This window comes from Neovison vison, chromosome 1, assembly GCF_020171115.1.
Source record: "Neovison vison isolate M4711 chromosome 1, ASM_NN_V1, whole genome shotgun sequence".
Classification (NCBI taxonomy): domain Eukaryota; kingdom Metazoa; phylum Chordata; class Mammalia; order Carnivora; family Mustelidae; genus Neogale; species Neogale vison.
The window spans coordinates 135303382-135319941 of record NC_058091.1 but is presented as its reverse complement, the minus strand read 5'-3'; the positions used below and the strand labels follow the sequence as shown (position 1 = coordinate 135319941).

Here is a 16560-nt window from a genome sequence, read left to right as displayed (position 1 = left end):
CAGGCAGTATCACGAGAGTCATAGATGGAATGTGTCCTGTGTCCTGTCCCTAAATACTACTTCAACTCCTTCTGGGCATTTCCCTGTTTATTTTTCTATAATGTAGAAAGGTAGCGTCACTAACAAACACTCACCAGCATACACAGCCCATGGGCATTCTCAGTATGAAGGAAAAGGTCAATGGTAACAGTCAATTTTTTCAAAATGAAAAACTAAATAAACACTAAAGGCAAATACAAAAATTCATTACCCTTAGAATGTGTAAGCTTGAAAAAGGATTGAGATTCTGTAGTGCCCCGTTCAGAAAGATTAAAGAAAACATAATACATAAATCTTTTGTCGTGAATTTAGGAAGAGGGAAACTGTGTCACTGAGTAGACCGGCTTCCATTGGGTAGAGAGATGACTTGGTCCTATTCTTCTATCCTGTTGCTGAACAACTTCAGGTGAGTTATTAGTTCTTTTGTGCCTTAGTTCTCTCAAGAGTAAGGAGCTGGTAATAGCCCTCTCCTCCCATTTTGTGAGACTGGATAAATTTTGTATCTCTTAATCCCATCAAATAACTTTACTTCGACTTTCCACGGTCCTTTATATGGGGACACCCACAGCCTTGGTACTATCTCTGACCACTGCACCATCCATGAGAAAGCAATACAACTTCCTATTTTTCACAAGTTAAATCTGAAATGAGGAGTTACATGTGATTGTCGGTCTACTTGCCATCTTAAGCCCAAATTTGGCAAGGATGAGACACTGCCTGTGGTGAATTAAGACCTCTGATATGATCTTAGTTTAGTAATGAACCAGCCCCAAGGTCACTTCAGTTTCTGAGATGTTTACGGTATTTCTCTGTTGATTATTCAACTTGGTGCTATCTTAGTGAGCTGCAGTGACCTGAAAAGATAATACTGTCAAACTGAAGATTCAGCGTTTTGAAGGTATTCACTAAGCAATGCAAGAGATTGTCCTAGTGTTTTTCCTCAAGCTCTGTTTTTAGGAATGGCTCTTGAGTTTCTTGAGATTGCCCATACTTTTTTAGTCAAAGTTCTTTTTTTTTTTAAGGGTCAGATAAGACATGCTCAAAGATACTCTCTTCTATTTCACAGAAAAGGCTGGACTATTCTCACTTCTTCTTCTTGTCTCACCTGAAATAGAAAAATAGGTGAAATTGTCCAGGCACCCCTGTTGTCATTCATTCAACAAGCATTTATCAGCTGCTTTTTCTGTGTTAGACATCCGCTAAATGCTGAATATAATTTGTCTAGAACAAAATGGAGGTGGCTCCTGGCTTCTTGGCACTTGCACTAGTGTCAGAAGAACCCTTGAGAAAACAAGAAATAGAGATTTATAGAGAAAGAAGGTAGAGATTACTCTCTACTGGGTGGTCAGGGGAAACCTGAAGGACCAAAAGATGCGAAAGCATTTTTCTGGGGATTTCCAGAGAGGTGATTTCAGAGAAAAAGGAAGAGCCTATGTGAAGACTCAAGGGCAGGAAAGTTTGACACATCAAGGGATAAAGGAACTTTATTTCTTGCTACTCAAAGTGTGGTTTGCAGACCAGCAGCATCAGTATTTCCGAGGAACTTTAAGAAAATGTAGAAGCCCAGGCCCTACCCTGGCCTACTGAATCAAATTCTGCATTTTTAACAAAATGTCCCGGGGTCTCATTTTCATATTAAAGCTGAAGAGCACTGTCAAAAACACTGGTTCCAACCCTGACTGCACATTGGAATTGGCTAGGAGCTTTTTTCTTTTTCTTTTATTTATCTATTTGAGAGAGAAAGAGAGAGAGAGCATGGGGTGAGGGGTAGGGAGCAAAAGGAGAGTGAAAAGCAGACAGGGGCTTGATCCCAGGGCCCCTGGGATCATGACCTAAGCCAAAAGCAGATGCTTAACCTACTGAGCCACACAGGTGTCCCAAAAATCTGCTAGGAGCTTCAAAAAATTCTGCTGTCTTGGTCCATTCCCCAGAAATTTATTTGATATGGGCTATAACATAAGCATCAGTATTATTTTTAAGCTCGTCAGGAGATTCTGAAATGTGGCAAAATTTTAGAATCACTTCTGTGATTCTCAAAGTACAGCACCTGCCACATAGTAGGCACTTGATAAATATTCATGAATCAAATGCTTGGCTCTCTAGCTTTCCCAGAGATCCCCACAAAGTGGCTGTAAGCAGACACAAATGTTACCCTGCTCTTAGTGTTTCAGAAGGGCTACTCTTCCCAGCAAGATGAAGCCAAGAGCTGCACCATTTGGAAGAACGAGTTCAGGAATGACTATCCCAGGGAGTCATCGAATTCTTCCACATGCTGAAGAACTGTTAATTTGGACATCTTTGTCAGTTTGTTGGGGTCTTAAGAGAACATCTCTATAATGCCCGGGCACAGATGAGGAAATGTGATCCTGAGTTGAATTCAGTATAAAGACAGCATGATTTTCAGATTTTCTGCAGAACTGGGGAGAGCCCACACCAGGGAGGGAAAAAAAAAAATCTTCAGGGCAGTCTGGTAACATTCTTGACTAATGAGCTTGGAACAGAATGTCCCTACCCTGGCATTATCAGGGAAGACTCGAGGGAGGGGAGGTGTGAAGAGGGTACAGAATGTAATCAAGGGAAGGATATGCATGATCCAGAGCTGTGGGGAAACCCCCTGGGTACTTTTTGCACCTGTGCATGGTAAAAAATATGCAGCCAACAATGCTTACATTAGAGAGCACAATGCAACCCCCAAGTCAAGGACAATTTAGTGACCAGAGCACAGCCAGCTTCCCATTGCCCTAGAGTGGCCCAGGAGCCAGAGAGAATTGAGAATGCACAGAGCAACCCCTGCACTCACCACAGGAGGTTGCAAAAGATTTTCAAGAGAATAAAGCTCATTATTTCCTCCTTGTTGGGGCAGCAAAGTTTTAAGAGCTATTCTGGAGCCCTGCTGTTTCAGGTAAAGGACAATCATGGAAGTTGGGTAATAACGTAAGTTGACATGGAGGAAGGGACGAAAAAGGAAATTTGGGTGACACAAATCTATCTGTAAGAAAAAAAATTTCCATTCTGAATGTAAAAGAAAAAAGCAAGGTCCTGACATAGAAGAGATACCCCAAATCCCGGAAAGAGCTGCATTAATGCTTTCAGGCTGTTCAACAAACTACTGAGTCAGCAGAGCAAACACATTTCCAGTTGTGGGTTGCCCATTCCAAGGCAGAGGTACTAAATAAGGTCACTATATTTTAAGGGTCATAAGAAGGCATAGGTAAACTTGGGGTCCAAGCGGGGTCCAAGTGAAGGCAAGGAATTATGCGGGTGAAAGATTATGGGAATGAAATTTCCAGAAATGAAAGCCTTTGATAAGAGGAATATAAAAACCCAACACGAACAGAATAATACCAGGGGATATGGCATAGTCGTTGGGAGTAAATGATTTCTTATTATGCAAATAATTCATATCCAGGGTACTTGTTCTGTGAGTTTCCTAAGGAACTGGTGCATCTAGTCTTTCCAGTGGCTATGTGCTTGCGGTGCCAAATCATGAGTACAATCTGGTGAGGTGCAGCTCTTGGCCTATTCCACACCTGCACCCAGGGAGCTAAAAGGGACCAAAGAAAAACACGCCAATGTGCTGCCTGGTCTTCCCTTAAACTCATGACCACAGTGGACAATGGACCTTACCACCGTCGGACAGGCATTCTGTGTGTGCAGACCCCATTACCTCTCCCGCTGTCCTCAAGGACTACTGCCCACCTTCTCTCCCCTGAAAATTCCAATTTCTCCCCTTGACTCTGTCTCCTGATAGAGCTGATACCTACCTTGTTTCCTATGTCACTTTTTTTTTTTTTAAATAGCAATTAGATGAGAAATTCCCCATTCTACATCTTGTCACATCTACCCGGCATCTGTGCCATCCATGTATTTCTGCTTTCTCTCCTTTCTTTATGGTGAAGTTGTCATTGCTGCCAGCCAAGGTCAGTTGCAACACTGGTGCATTAGAGCTCATCCTCTCTTGTTATCCCAGGGAGGGAACTGCCCCCCTATCTCTCTCTCATCATCTTGTCTCAATTTCCATGAGTATGCACGTGCTGTAACATCATCCATTTTTTAACTTCTCTTGCCCACCCCCCTTCTCCCTTCATGAGTACCTAATTTCTCTGCTTCTCTTTAGTGCAAAACTCCTCAAAGAATTTTTAAAAGATCTGTTCCTGCGTATCTTGAACACCTAGGACAGAATCTAGACCACAGTAGGTGCTCAAACCTTTGTCAAATGAGGGAATGAATGAATATGTGATGAACTATAGCCAATGTTGTCATCAATGCAGTGGAAAAACGTCAAACTAGTCAAATCAGCTCTCACTCTCAAAATGGTTGTGCACCTGAACATACATAATTCTGCAAAACTAAGAGTCTACTGTGTGCTGAGCACTGTGCTATATACTTTTATGGGAAGATGGTACTAAAGAACAACAGGAAAAGTAGTATGCAAATATATAGGGAGAAACCAGATAATACATTTTAAAAAATCATAACAATTCACACATGGGAAGATTTTGAGACATAAGCATTTATACAGGTCCTGCTGTATTGTATTTTTAACTAACACTTATTTGCCTCTTACCATATGCCAGACACAATATGCCAATATGAGTGCTTCACAGGTATAAACTTATTTATTTATAAGGCTTTTATTTATTTATTTGACAGAGAGGGAGAGATCACAAGTAGGCAGAGAGATGATGAGAGAGGAGGAAGCAGGCTCCTGCTGAGCAGATAGCCCAATGCTGGGCTCCATCCCAGGACCCTGAGAACATGACCTGAGCCCAATGCAGAGGCTTAACCACTGAGCCACCCAGGCGCCCTGATAAGTATTATTTTAAATCCCATTTTGTAGAAGAGAAACCAAGTCACAGAAGGTCAAGTAAGTGACTTAAGATAACACAGCATAAAAATACTGTAATTAGATGAATAATAAAGTTACCAATGTACCAAGGAATAGGCAGGTGTCAGTTTGTTGGAGTCTTGAAAGAACACTTCTTAATGTTCACTTGTTTCTTCTATCAATGATCACCTGTCAATCATCAGAGCACACCGGTTGTTTATTGCCTACTCAAGATGGGGTACTATAGGAAATGTTTCCTAATAGAGTATTAAACTTTTGTGTATGGTCTCTACCCTCCAGAAAAGGTCACAAGTAGGATGTTAGGCCCTTAGACCACTGTTTCTCAAACTTAAATATGAATAGAGATCAACTGGGGATCTTTTTAAAATGCAGATTCTGATTCTGTAGGTCTGGGAGGGGCCAGAGACTCTGTGTGTCTCACAACTCCCAGGAGGTGTGAACTTTGCTGGTCCAGACTTGTTAATTTGAGTAGTAAAGAAATTGGACAAATTAGTGCCTATACATGATTGAAAATAAAATTGACCAATCTGTAACTGACAAGTAGAGAAGTCACCCCAAATGACTGAAGTTGAGCAACAGGGAAATCTTAGCTTCTTCTCCCCATTTTGACCATACATCGCGGGAACAGTCAAGATTCTTGAAAAATCTCTTTTCAAGTGAACAATGGTTGCCAATCTCAATGTCATTCATAGTTTCCTAAAAAATATTACTCAGAGATGAAATTGGCTTAATACCCAGGCCTTTAACTTGTCTATTGTTCCCACTGGACCAACAGCTAGCTCTTAAAATACCTTTTCAGTTTATCTTTAACCCAGAAGCATGGGTCTTTTCCTGGTCTTTGGCTGGCTCCCTGCTTCCTCAGCCTAAACAGAAGCCTACCCTGCTGTGGTCACTTTTCCTGCCTGCTGCTAAAGGAATTTTAGGGAAACAAAAGCACGGAGCACGCACCCCACCCCCCTCCCTTTATCCCCCATCCAAGAGGCCTTTCTGCTTTGAGATTCTGCTCATGGACACCACAGGTGAAGTTGCCCCAGGAGCAGAGCACCTCCCTTCCTACTTAACAGGCATGGTGAGGTTAGAAGGTTAAGGTATCCTGCCCTTCAGAGCATCTTATAAAGATTAACAGATCTGGACAATGAGCCTCTGGCAGACATCTACAGTTACAGGGGAAAGCTGCCCTAGGCAGTCAGGGGACTGGTATTTCTACAGACAGGAGGAAGTTTCAAGCACAAATTGGACAATATCTCAAAATCTTTGTGTGTATAATGCGTGTGCACAGATACATGTATGTATATGCATAAAAGGTATAAATATAATTCATTATATAAAACATAATATGTGCTTTATATATGTATTTTATATGTAACATTTTATATTTATATTTATATATAAATATATACCATTATGAGCTGTATATTATGTAGCTCCAGGATTCATATCTTGAGGTCCTAACCCTCAGTACCTCAGAATGTACCTGTATTTGGAGAGAGTATATTTAAAGAGATGATTAAGTTAAAATGAAACCACAAGGATGGATCCTAACACACTATGACTTGTGTTCTTATAAGAAGAGATTAGGACACAGTCAATGCACAGAGGGGAGACCGTATGGGAACACGGGAGAAGGCAGCCATCTGTAAAACAAAGAGAGAGCTCTCAGAAGAAAGCAACCCTGCTGGGGGCGCCTGGGTGGCTCAGTGGGTTAAGCCGCTGCCTTCGGCTCAGCCCATGATCTCAGAGTCCTGGGATCGAGCCCCGCATCGGGCTCTCTGCTCAGCAGGGAGCCTGCTTCCCTCTCTCTCTCTCTGCCTGCCTCTCTGCCTACTTGTGATTTCTCTCTGTCAAATAAATAAATAAAATCTTAAAAAAAAAAAAAAAAGAAAGCAACCCTGCTGAAGGTTTGATCTCAGACTTCTAGCCTCCAAGAATTGTGAAAAAATAAATTTTTGTTGTGTAAGCCGTCCACTCTGTGGTATTTTGTTATGGCAGCCCTAGTAACCAATACATAACACTCACACATGCATATGTGCGCGTACACACGCACACACACACACACACACACGGTGGCCACAAAGTCTGGAAAAGCAGACAAACACATTGTAAAAGATTTACTGTTATCACACTACAGTAAATGATAAAACGATATTATTTTAGAGTCACGACTTTATGGCCATCCTGTATAGGTAGAAACACACGCAAACATTTTGCCCTCTCCTTGCACTGGGAGAGAGAAAGGGATATAAAGCAAATATAAAATGAACAGATAAGGCTGACACAGGGCTTCGGAATGCTCCTACATAGTTTTCTGCCAGATGTGGGAGTGGAGAATAATGTCTCTAGAGTTATTTTCCTCTGACAGCCATTGGGTTCGCTCTGACTTTGTCCCACCAAGTGGCCCGAATACATGCCTCCACCTGGCCTTGAACGAGACACCCTTCATGTTGCTTTGGACTTCTTTGTATTTGTGAATGTTCTTCCCAGACACTCTTCAATGAAGTCTCAGACTGGGGGAGAGTTGTGCCTGTCTCATGATGCTTAATCATTACTAAGAATTTGTAGATTCTCTGACCATCATTACGTACAGAAACTGAAATGTAAAAGTGAAAACAAAACCCCCTGAGAAATGAGAAGGAAGAGTCACTGAGAGGAAGAGAACCAGCTTCACCGATCCAGCTCTTGAAAGTAAGTGGCTGTGGGGGGCGGAAACATGGGGGAGGAAAAGTTCCTTTCTTCTGCCACAGCAGTGATTATAAAAATAGTGGTGTCACTGCTTCATTAAATGAGGAAGTCCAAAAATAAGTATTATTGACAGAGTTAACAACTTACCAGGACATCTCAGGTCACTGGAAGGGAAGGGAAGGGAAAGGAAGGGAAGAGAAGGGAAGGGAGGGGAACTCGGGTATTTAAAGAACATGTTATATATGCCCGGAGCCTTCTATAGATTAGCTCGGGTGAGTTGTTGCCATAATCACGTAAAGTAGATTTCATTATCCCTGATAGAAAGAGCTAAGAGACAATAATAAGTCAGATGTTGCTCATTGAAATACCAATCCCTTTCTCTCTTGCTATCTTTCTCTGTGGAAGGTGGAAAAGGTGAACACGGACATCTCTACTTTCCCTGCAGCTAGGGGTAAGCTGCCTATATGACAAAATTCCAGGCAATGATATGGAAGCATCTGCGGAAGATTCCCAGGGTAGACTTCAAGTCTAAATGCAGAGACTTACATAACCAACCGCCTATTCAGCATCTTTAGCCAGTGAGCTGATAAGACTCTCAGTCCAACTGGTCCGACTCATCCTCTTGGCCTTTCCAGTGTCTCTGCCTTCTCCCTGTTCACCATCTAACTAAATGGCAACCCGAGTGTCCCCAGTGTGCAAGTCTGCCAGCTTAGTCATCACTGCTTCCTCTTCTTCTCACAGTCCGTCCATATCTAGTCAATCCACAGATTCTGCAACTCTAGGCTTCTCCTTACCTCTGCTGCTGCTGTCCTGCTCCAAATCACCAGCAACTCTTGGCTTTGAAGCCTCCTAATAGGACGCCATGCTTCCATCTTGCCCCTTCCTTTCATGTAGTCGCAATACAGCGTCCACAGTGGCTCTGTTAATATGTAAATTGTGTTCTTCCCTCAGCTCACAATGGTCCCATGGCTTCTCATCTCCCTCGGAATAGAAGCCAAAGTCATCACAGGGCCCCAGAAGTCCCCACCACGTGACCTGGCCTCTTGACCTGTTTTTCCTCGAGTCTCCCCCTCTCTCCTGGTTCACTCTACTCCAGCTACATAGATCTGGCATTAGAACATTGCACTGGATAGATTCCCCTCCCCTGGAAAATTTTTCCATGATTTATTTTCATAGTTTAACACTACCTTATCTTTCTGCAAATATTACCCACTCAATGACATCTTTTTTGATCCACCTCACTTAAAATGCAGTTTCTCCTTACTGCCACCACATGGAGTATCCTTCCCTTTTCCTGACTTTATTTTGTCCATAGCATCTCCTACTATCTAATACTACATATTTTACTTATCTTGTTTATCCTCCATCACCCCCTCCATCTCCACTAGGATGTCAGCTTCATTTGGATGAAGAGTTGTTCTATTTTGTTAACTATGGGAACACCTAGAATAATACCTGATCTGAAGTAACTGCTCAATAAATCTGTGATTAATTGATGAGTTCATTGTTGCTACGGAATTTAGGAGATGTCATTTCCTCCCTTATATAAGGGATAGGCATCCCTTGAGAAGTCATTTGCTATCTTTAAAACTGCTGAGAATATTTCTGTTGAAAATCAGCTGATAGCCTTAAAATGATGCTGAGAATAGAAGAGCAAAAGATGGAAAAGTCTTATGTCATGCTGAGTCCCTGAAGCATCACCTGCAATCTTATCTCTAGACATAATGTGACAAAATAGCACCTTATCCACGCAAACCAGGTATCTACAAACTATGCTCCACAGTCCAACAGTCCTCCTGCTTGTTTTTGTAAATAAAGTTTTATTGGAACACCTCCAAATTAACATAATGTCTATGGCTTCTCTTACCTGCAACAGAGTTTATGGCCCACAAAGCTTGTAAGATTTACTATCTTCTCTCTCTCTCTTTCTTTTTTTAATCTTCTCAACTCTTGATTTAACCAAACATTAATTGAATTTTCTTTTTTATTTTTCCAGTCAAAAAGATTGTGGTAGTCATGGGCTACTTGGATGTCATGCTGTGGGAATGGCATAAGTGAACAGCAACCCCAGATCCATGCTACCCTCTGGATCCATGACCACATTCTCAGAAGCCACACTTCAGATAAATTGCTATTCTGTAATGGCTAGGCATAGATGCCAAGCCCATAAGATGCAGGCTTCCTCCAATGAGTGGCTTTGGCTCAAAGACTCCCATCAACTTGGCTAAAACTTTCTTGCAACTGCACTGGAATCTCAGATTCTCCCTATCCAACCCTCCTCCCTTCCCTTTCTGCTTCCCAGGAATCAGACCTGCATCATGGTCTGAGGCATCTTCCTACATATTTTTTCTTCCTCCTTCCTTACCCTTCACAGGTGTTTTCTTCAATAAATCTGTCACGTCTAGTCTTGTTTTGCATTTTGATTCTCAAAGGATCCCAATGAACATAAGTATTCTTGACCAAATGCTTCTGTTACTCTGAATTCTTGACGTTAGGCATGGAGAGCTGATAAGAAGGGATTTTTAGATTTGAACCAGCATCTGCCTGATTCAAACTTCATAATTTCTTAACACCGTTCTAGTATTGTTATTCCCCTAGACACTTTTTTTGTTGCTGGTTTTTAGAAGATTTTATTTATTTATTTATTTATTTAGAGCAGGGGGAGGGCCTGAGGCAGAGGGAGAGAGAGAATCTCAAGCAGACTCCACGCTGAGTGTGGAACCCTGACACAGGGTTTGATCTTACAACTCTGAGATCATGACATGAACCAAAATCAAGAGTCAGACTCTTAACTAACTGAGCCACCCAGGTGCCTCTTGAAAACACTTTTTTTTTTTTTTTAAAGATTTTATTTATTTATTTGAGAGAGAGAGAGACAGTGAGAGAGAGCACGAGCGAGGAGAAGGTCAGAGAGCGAAGCAGACTCCCCATGGAGCTGGGAGCCCGATGCGGGACTCGATCCCGGGACTCCAGGATCACGCCCTGAGCCGAAGGCAGTCGTCCAACCAACTGAGCCACCCAGGCGTCCCAAAAACACTTTTTTTCCCCCTTTCCTCCTTATATTCATTCATTCAGTAAGGAATCCATAAAAACTTTATAGTCATGAACTGTGTTTTATTCACATGTATACTCTAACACCTAGCAGCACTTGTTAAACAGTTGGCAACTTTATGTTAATTGGTTGGATGAATGAATGAATGGATGAACAAACATTTATTGAATATCTGTGAAGCAACACTTCCTCTAAGTCAGAAAGGAAAGATGACAACAGGTGTTGACAAGGATGCAGAGAAAGGAAAATCCTTGTGCTCCATTGATGGGAATGCAAGCTGGTGCAGCCACTCTGGAAAACAGTATGGAGGTTTAGAAAATTGAAAATAGAGCTACCCTATGCCCCAGTAACTTCATGACCCAGGATTTACCCAAAGAAGATCAAAACCCTAACTTGAAAGGATACATGCCAGTAAATATACCCAGTATATTTATAGTATAGTACATACATGCCAGTAAATATACCCAGTATATTTACAGCAGTACTATTTGCAATAACCAAATTATGGAAGCAACCCAAATGTCCACCGATAGATGAATGGATAAAGAAGAAGTGGTACACACACACACATGCACACATGTACACCCACACACATACACATACACACACATCGGAATATTACTCAGTCATTAAAAAAAAAAAGAATGAAATCTTGGGACATCTGGGTCACTCAGTCAGTTAAAGCATCTGACTCAGTTTCAGCTCAGATCATGATCTCAGGGTCCTGGGATTTAACCCCCCATCCGGCTCCATGCACAGCACAGAGTCTGCTTGTCCCTCTCCTTCTGCTCCTCCCTCTGCTCTCCTTCTCAAATAAATAAATAAATAAATAAAAGAATGAAATCTTGCCATTTGCCACAACCTGGATGGGGCTAGAAAATATAATGCTCAGTGAAATAAGCCTGAGAAAGACAAATACCCTATAATTTAACTCACATGTGGAATTTAAGAAATCAAACAAACCAACAAATGAAAAAAGACAAACCACAAAGCAGGCTCTTTAAGAGAGAACAAACTGGTGGTTCCCAGAGGGGCAGTGGTTGGGAGGTGGATGAAACAGATGAAGGGAATTAAGAGGGCACTTTATATGATGAACACTGAGTCACGTATAGAGTTGTTGAATCTCTAGACTGTACACCTGAAACTAGGGTAATACTGTATGTTAACTACACTGAAATTAAAATTTTAAAAAATTTACTAAGAAAAAGAAAGGAAGGATGAGAGCATGTGGAAAAAATCCCCATGCTGTCCTCCCCATGCCAGATTGCAGCTGAATTCAGTGCTACTCAGCATCAGGGCTCCGCCATACCTTATTTCCTACATTTGCCAGCCCTGAAGACAAGCTAGATCTGGTCTAAACCAATCTCTCATCTAACATGCACTTGTCCAATCACACTGACACAGTCTAATAGAGGAATCTTTCTTTCATGTTTGAATGTACTCTGTACTCTTGTTAAAAACATAATGATCCCCTCGCAAAAATGTACATCACTATCCAGATGAAAGTGATAAAATGGAGAAAAGAGCATCATCACATGTGAAGGCAGAAATGGCCTTGATTACCTCAAAGGAAGGCACTGATAAAAAGCTGTAGGGAGATGAGCTATTTTCAACTCATCTGATTGATGGATTTCTGAGAAAGTCCTTCGCATTTGCTTCTAGATGCTGATCTCACTAACGAATTAAAAACAGACATTGTAGCCAATGTCTTAAGCAACTGCTTGAAGATTTCAAGTTATCATTATAGAGTTGGGAAGTCATTTTCGTTGGGCAGCTCATTTATTGCTGGAAGTTTTAAGTTAGCTTGTGAAGATCTCATTAATGCTCTTTCTCAGATGTTTCAAGATACATCAGCTTCTACATTAGTCTTTTTCTGACTAATTCCCACCTCATTTTTCTGGTTTCTCGATTTACTATGTTTTAATGTGGAGGTGTGCCAGAGTGATGGCACAAAGTGTGTTATGTCAAATGTATTAACTGAGCCGACAGAATCTATCAGTGGGGGCTGGGAAGGGGGAGGCTGGTGAGAAGCGAAGTGAGAACTAAGACCTGGGAGAGCCATTGACATTGTTTATTCCCATCAAGAAGAATTTTAAAGAGTGAATTACACCTTCCTAGATTCCTTCTAATGTTTCCAATCAGTGGGGTTGCTCTAATGAGTTCAAATTGAGATTAAAGCCATAGCTACAATTGTTATTCAAAAGCTTTTGCCAATAATGATGTCTCCATTTGGGGGAGATGAAGTGGAACAAACTAGAGGTTAAGAATCAAAGCACTTGGATTGGATTCCTGGCTCTGACCACTCAGTCCTTTGTAACCTTGAGCCAGTGGTTCTTCTCAGGCATGGATACACTCCACAAGCTCTTCCGATAATTGAGACGTGTACCCAGGAGCACTGCTTGAGGCAAATCACTTAAACTTTGTGAAATCCCATTTCCTTAACCCTCTGAAGAAGACATGGGATTAGGAATTCTTGTTGCATATTAAAAATGGCACCTTTTTAAAAATAGTGGTACAGGAGGCCCATCCAAGGCCAACTGAATCAGAGTCTCAGAGGGCAGGGTCCAGGTTTTGTTAAGAATGCTCAGGTGGTCTTAATGTGCTGCCAGAGTTCAGAAACGTCGCCCTGATCTTCAGGTTCAATACTAATCCTCCAGCATGTGAGAACATTGACTCCCTCCAAGGCTCCCATGGAATGCAACAAGAACCCATTTGGGTGGCTCTGCACTTTATGGCCAAAAAACATCTCCAGCTTGTGTCCTTGGGATCCAGGCAGCACTGATCTGGGAGTATTTTTATGGGAATAAGAGGTCACACCAGCAGTCAAGTGTTTTACTTTGCTTTCCTTCTCACCGTTTTTCTTTAAGCATACACAGACACACAAGACCTTTTTTATGGAGTTATGAAATAAACACAGCTTGATGCATTTTTATCTATGTACACAGTTGTCTAGCCATCACGCAGACCAAGATATAGAATACTTCCAGAATACCCCTGAAGACTGGCCCTACTATTTTGAGAGGACGTAGAAAGTCTGCAGAATCTGGCAAATGGGCTGTGTTCACCACCTGCCATGGTATTCTCCACCTACATCATTGTTTCATGAAATATATCATTAGATGTGATTCTCCCAACTCTCTTGCCACCATTCATGAAGTTATCACACATGCTTTTTTTCTTCCTTCGGAAAATATATGCCTTGTTTTCCTTTTATGTCCCAGGATATTGGCTCTATAAGCCCACTCCACACACTGGCTCTTAAGGCCAAGGATTGGGTCTGTCTTCCTCACCCCCTATGCCTGCAGCCCTTATATGCTGATGGGCATTTGTTGAAAGAATGCTGAATAGATACATGACTTTGTTGGGGGGACGGCATCCAAACAAGAGGAGACATGCTCCTGACTTCAAAAACTTTTCTGTGATGTAGGTGGGTTGGGGAGGGTTTGGTGCAGGTACGCTCCAAATACCAGGAGTGCCTTGTGAGTCATTATAAAATGAAAGATCATCAGGTCAAAATTACTTGCTATTGTCTCAAGCATCAATAGACTAAAACCTTCCAGGGAACAGAGGAAGCAGAGTGAAAAGGCCATCCGAGAGCCCCTGGTTAACAACAGTGGGCTCCTGGATAACGAACTCGGGTTTTGAGAGGAGCAAGGAGAGTAGGAGAGAGAGAGTCCCAGATTAGTGGAAAGATTTGAACAATGCCTTCAGGGCAAATATCTAGCCAGTCCTGTGAAGTGAAAAACAAGCACATTGTCTGAGTTGGAAATGGGCAGTGTTGAAGAGAAATAAGAGAGGAAGGAGAAATGTTACAATAAACCCTGTTGTTGGACGTCTAAGGTAATTGCCAAAACCTTTTACTGTGTCACCAAATGGCACTGCCAAGAGCACCTGTGGATGCTCGTTCTGGCAGTCATGGGGGCAGGGGGTAGAGAGAAAGGCTGAATGCAGGTACACGGATTAGGAGCTGTTTCCACTACCCAGATGTGAGCCCGGTTTCGAGGGTTAGCAGTGGCGATCATGAGGAAGACATACCCAAGCCTTCAGCAGGTGCAGAAAGTCAGGTGTTCAACAACACACAGGGGATACAGGTGTTAACCCCAGACATGGGAACTTAGGGACTGGGTGACCACCTTAGGGGAGAAACTGATGGTTTTAACTGGTTCTTCTTTTGGGGTTGGGCACGTTCTATGTCTGGTGTTTGGGCAGCACCAAACTCACCTTTGGAATGTGAGGAAGGAAAGAGAAGGAAAAGGGTAGCCCATCCCATTCCATTCTCTGGCTGAGGATATCTTGAATCAGTAAGGCTCACTACCACCTAACGTTGAGACTGTTTTATGTACACTTGCTGTCTTCTGGATACATTTAATGTATTTATACCTGTGCCCTCCAGAAGAAGTATGAAAGCTTAGGTAAGCCTGGAGAGACCAGGGACCCACCACTTTCGGGCCAGGTTAAAGGAGCCTTTGCAGCTCAAGGGTCTGGCTGAGCCCTGATCTGCAAGCATTTTGATCATCCCTGATTTGGAGCCAATAGAGGAAAGCAATAACACGTCTCACAATTGCATATCAGACCATAATAGCACCAAAAGCTAGACAGCACGACCATCCTGTCTTTTTAAAAGGTGCCAGATGATTAACAATGGTGCTTAGATCTTATTTGTAGATATGCCAGCACTGGTAGACACCATCAGAACACATTCTTCAGGATAGGAACCGATCACAGGCTGGAATTTATAAAATCCTGGCATGCCTTGGACAGCAATTATGTCATAGCTGTCCAGAGGCATAACTGGCATCGTCTTTTCCCTGAATTACCAAATCCTGAGCATTACCGGAGGCAGAGGAGCAGAACAGAAGGGGCAATAATAAGGTCTGGCCTGACCCTTCTTAGACAGAGTAGGAGAATGTGCCCTGCTTCTTAAGCCTCTCAGCAGCAGACTGTGCATATGAAAATAATAGAGCCCAATCAGGCTGCCCCAGGTTCCGGAGGGTACATAGCGTTCCCACAGCAGCAAGGAAGGGAACATAGGCGCTAGCAGGCATTTTCTGCCAAGAACCTCTCCAGTAAATTGTTCAGGTAATTTATGACACTGAACTATACAATTTGTCATCTTCCAGAGAGCAAAACACAAAACATGCACATACAAAACAAAACAAAACAAAACAAAACAAAAACAAAGCAAAAATCAAAAACCAAAAACCAAAAAAAAAAAAAACCCAACTAAATACATAAAGAAGAAAAAGAAAGGAAATAAAAATAACTGAATTAGAACATAAAATAATATTCCCTGCAATATGGGACTTTTTTTTTTTTTTTTTTGAGAGAGAGAGAGAACCTGTGTGCCTGTAGGGGGAGGGACAGAGGAAGAGAGAAAGAAGAAAGAATCAGAAGCAGATGCCTTTGAGTGTGGAGCCCAATGCAGGGCTCCATCTCATCACCCTGAGATCATAACCTGAGCTGAAAGCCCCCTGCTGTACGGCACTTTAAACACAGTTTACCCCTATATTCTCTTGTTGTCCCTTCCAGAGATGTTAAAAAAGAAAAAACTTTTATTGTCACTAAGATCGATGAAAGCATTTTTAATTTGGACATGGTGTTTCAGTTTTCTTTTCCTTTCTTTTTGCTTCCTTCTTTTATTCTTTTTTTCTTTCCTTGGCTATTTCATAGAACATATAAATTGTTTACATAGTGAAAAGTTGTTGCTTTCCCATGATGGTGCCAGAGCCAGGCACTCATTTGCATATCAAAAGCTAGTCTGGTCAATGTTTTTGGTTAGATGGCAGTGGTAAGTTCCATTGACAATGGATTCTGAATCTTTCATTTTAACCTTAGACATGCAACATAGAAACTTGAAAAAATATTAATCATTTCAAGTATACTTTGCCTGCATTAGTCAATTTTCTGCCTAGTCAAAAATGCTGTTAGAGTTGAAACATTA

The 16560-nt window shown here is 41.9% G+C and overlaps 1 long non-coding RNA gene across 1 annotated transcript; it reads left to right on the top strand.

The window, feature by feature from the left end:
• Positions 1 to 7536: 7536 nt before the first annotated feature.
• Positions 7537 to 9613, top strand: LOC122900114. The gene is made up of 3 exons (XR_006383180.1): positions 7537 to 7570; positions 7973 to 8018; positions 9564 to 9613. It is a non-coding gene; the product is annotated as an uncharacterized LOC122900114 (long non-coding RNA).
• Positions 9614 to 16560: the final 6947 nt, after the last annotated feature.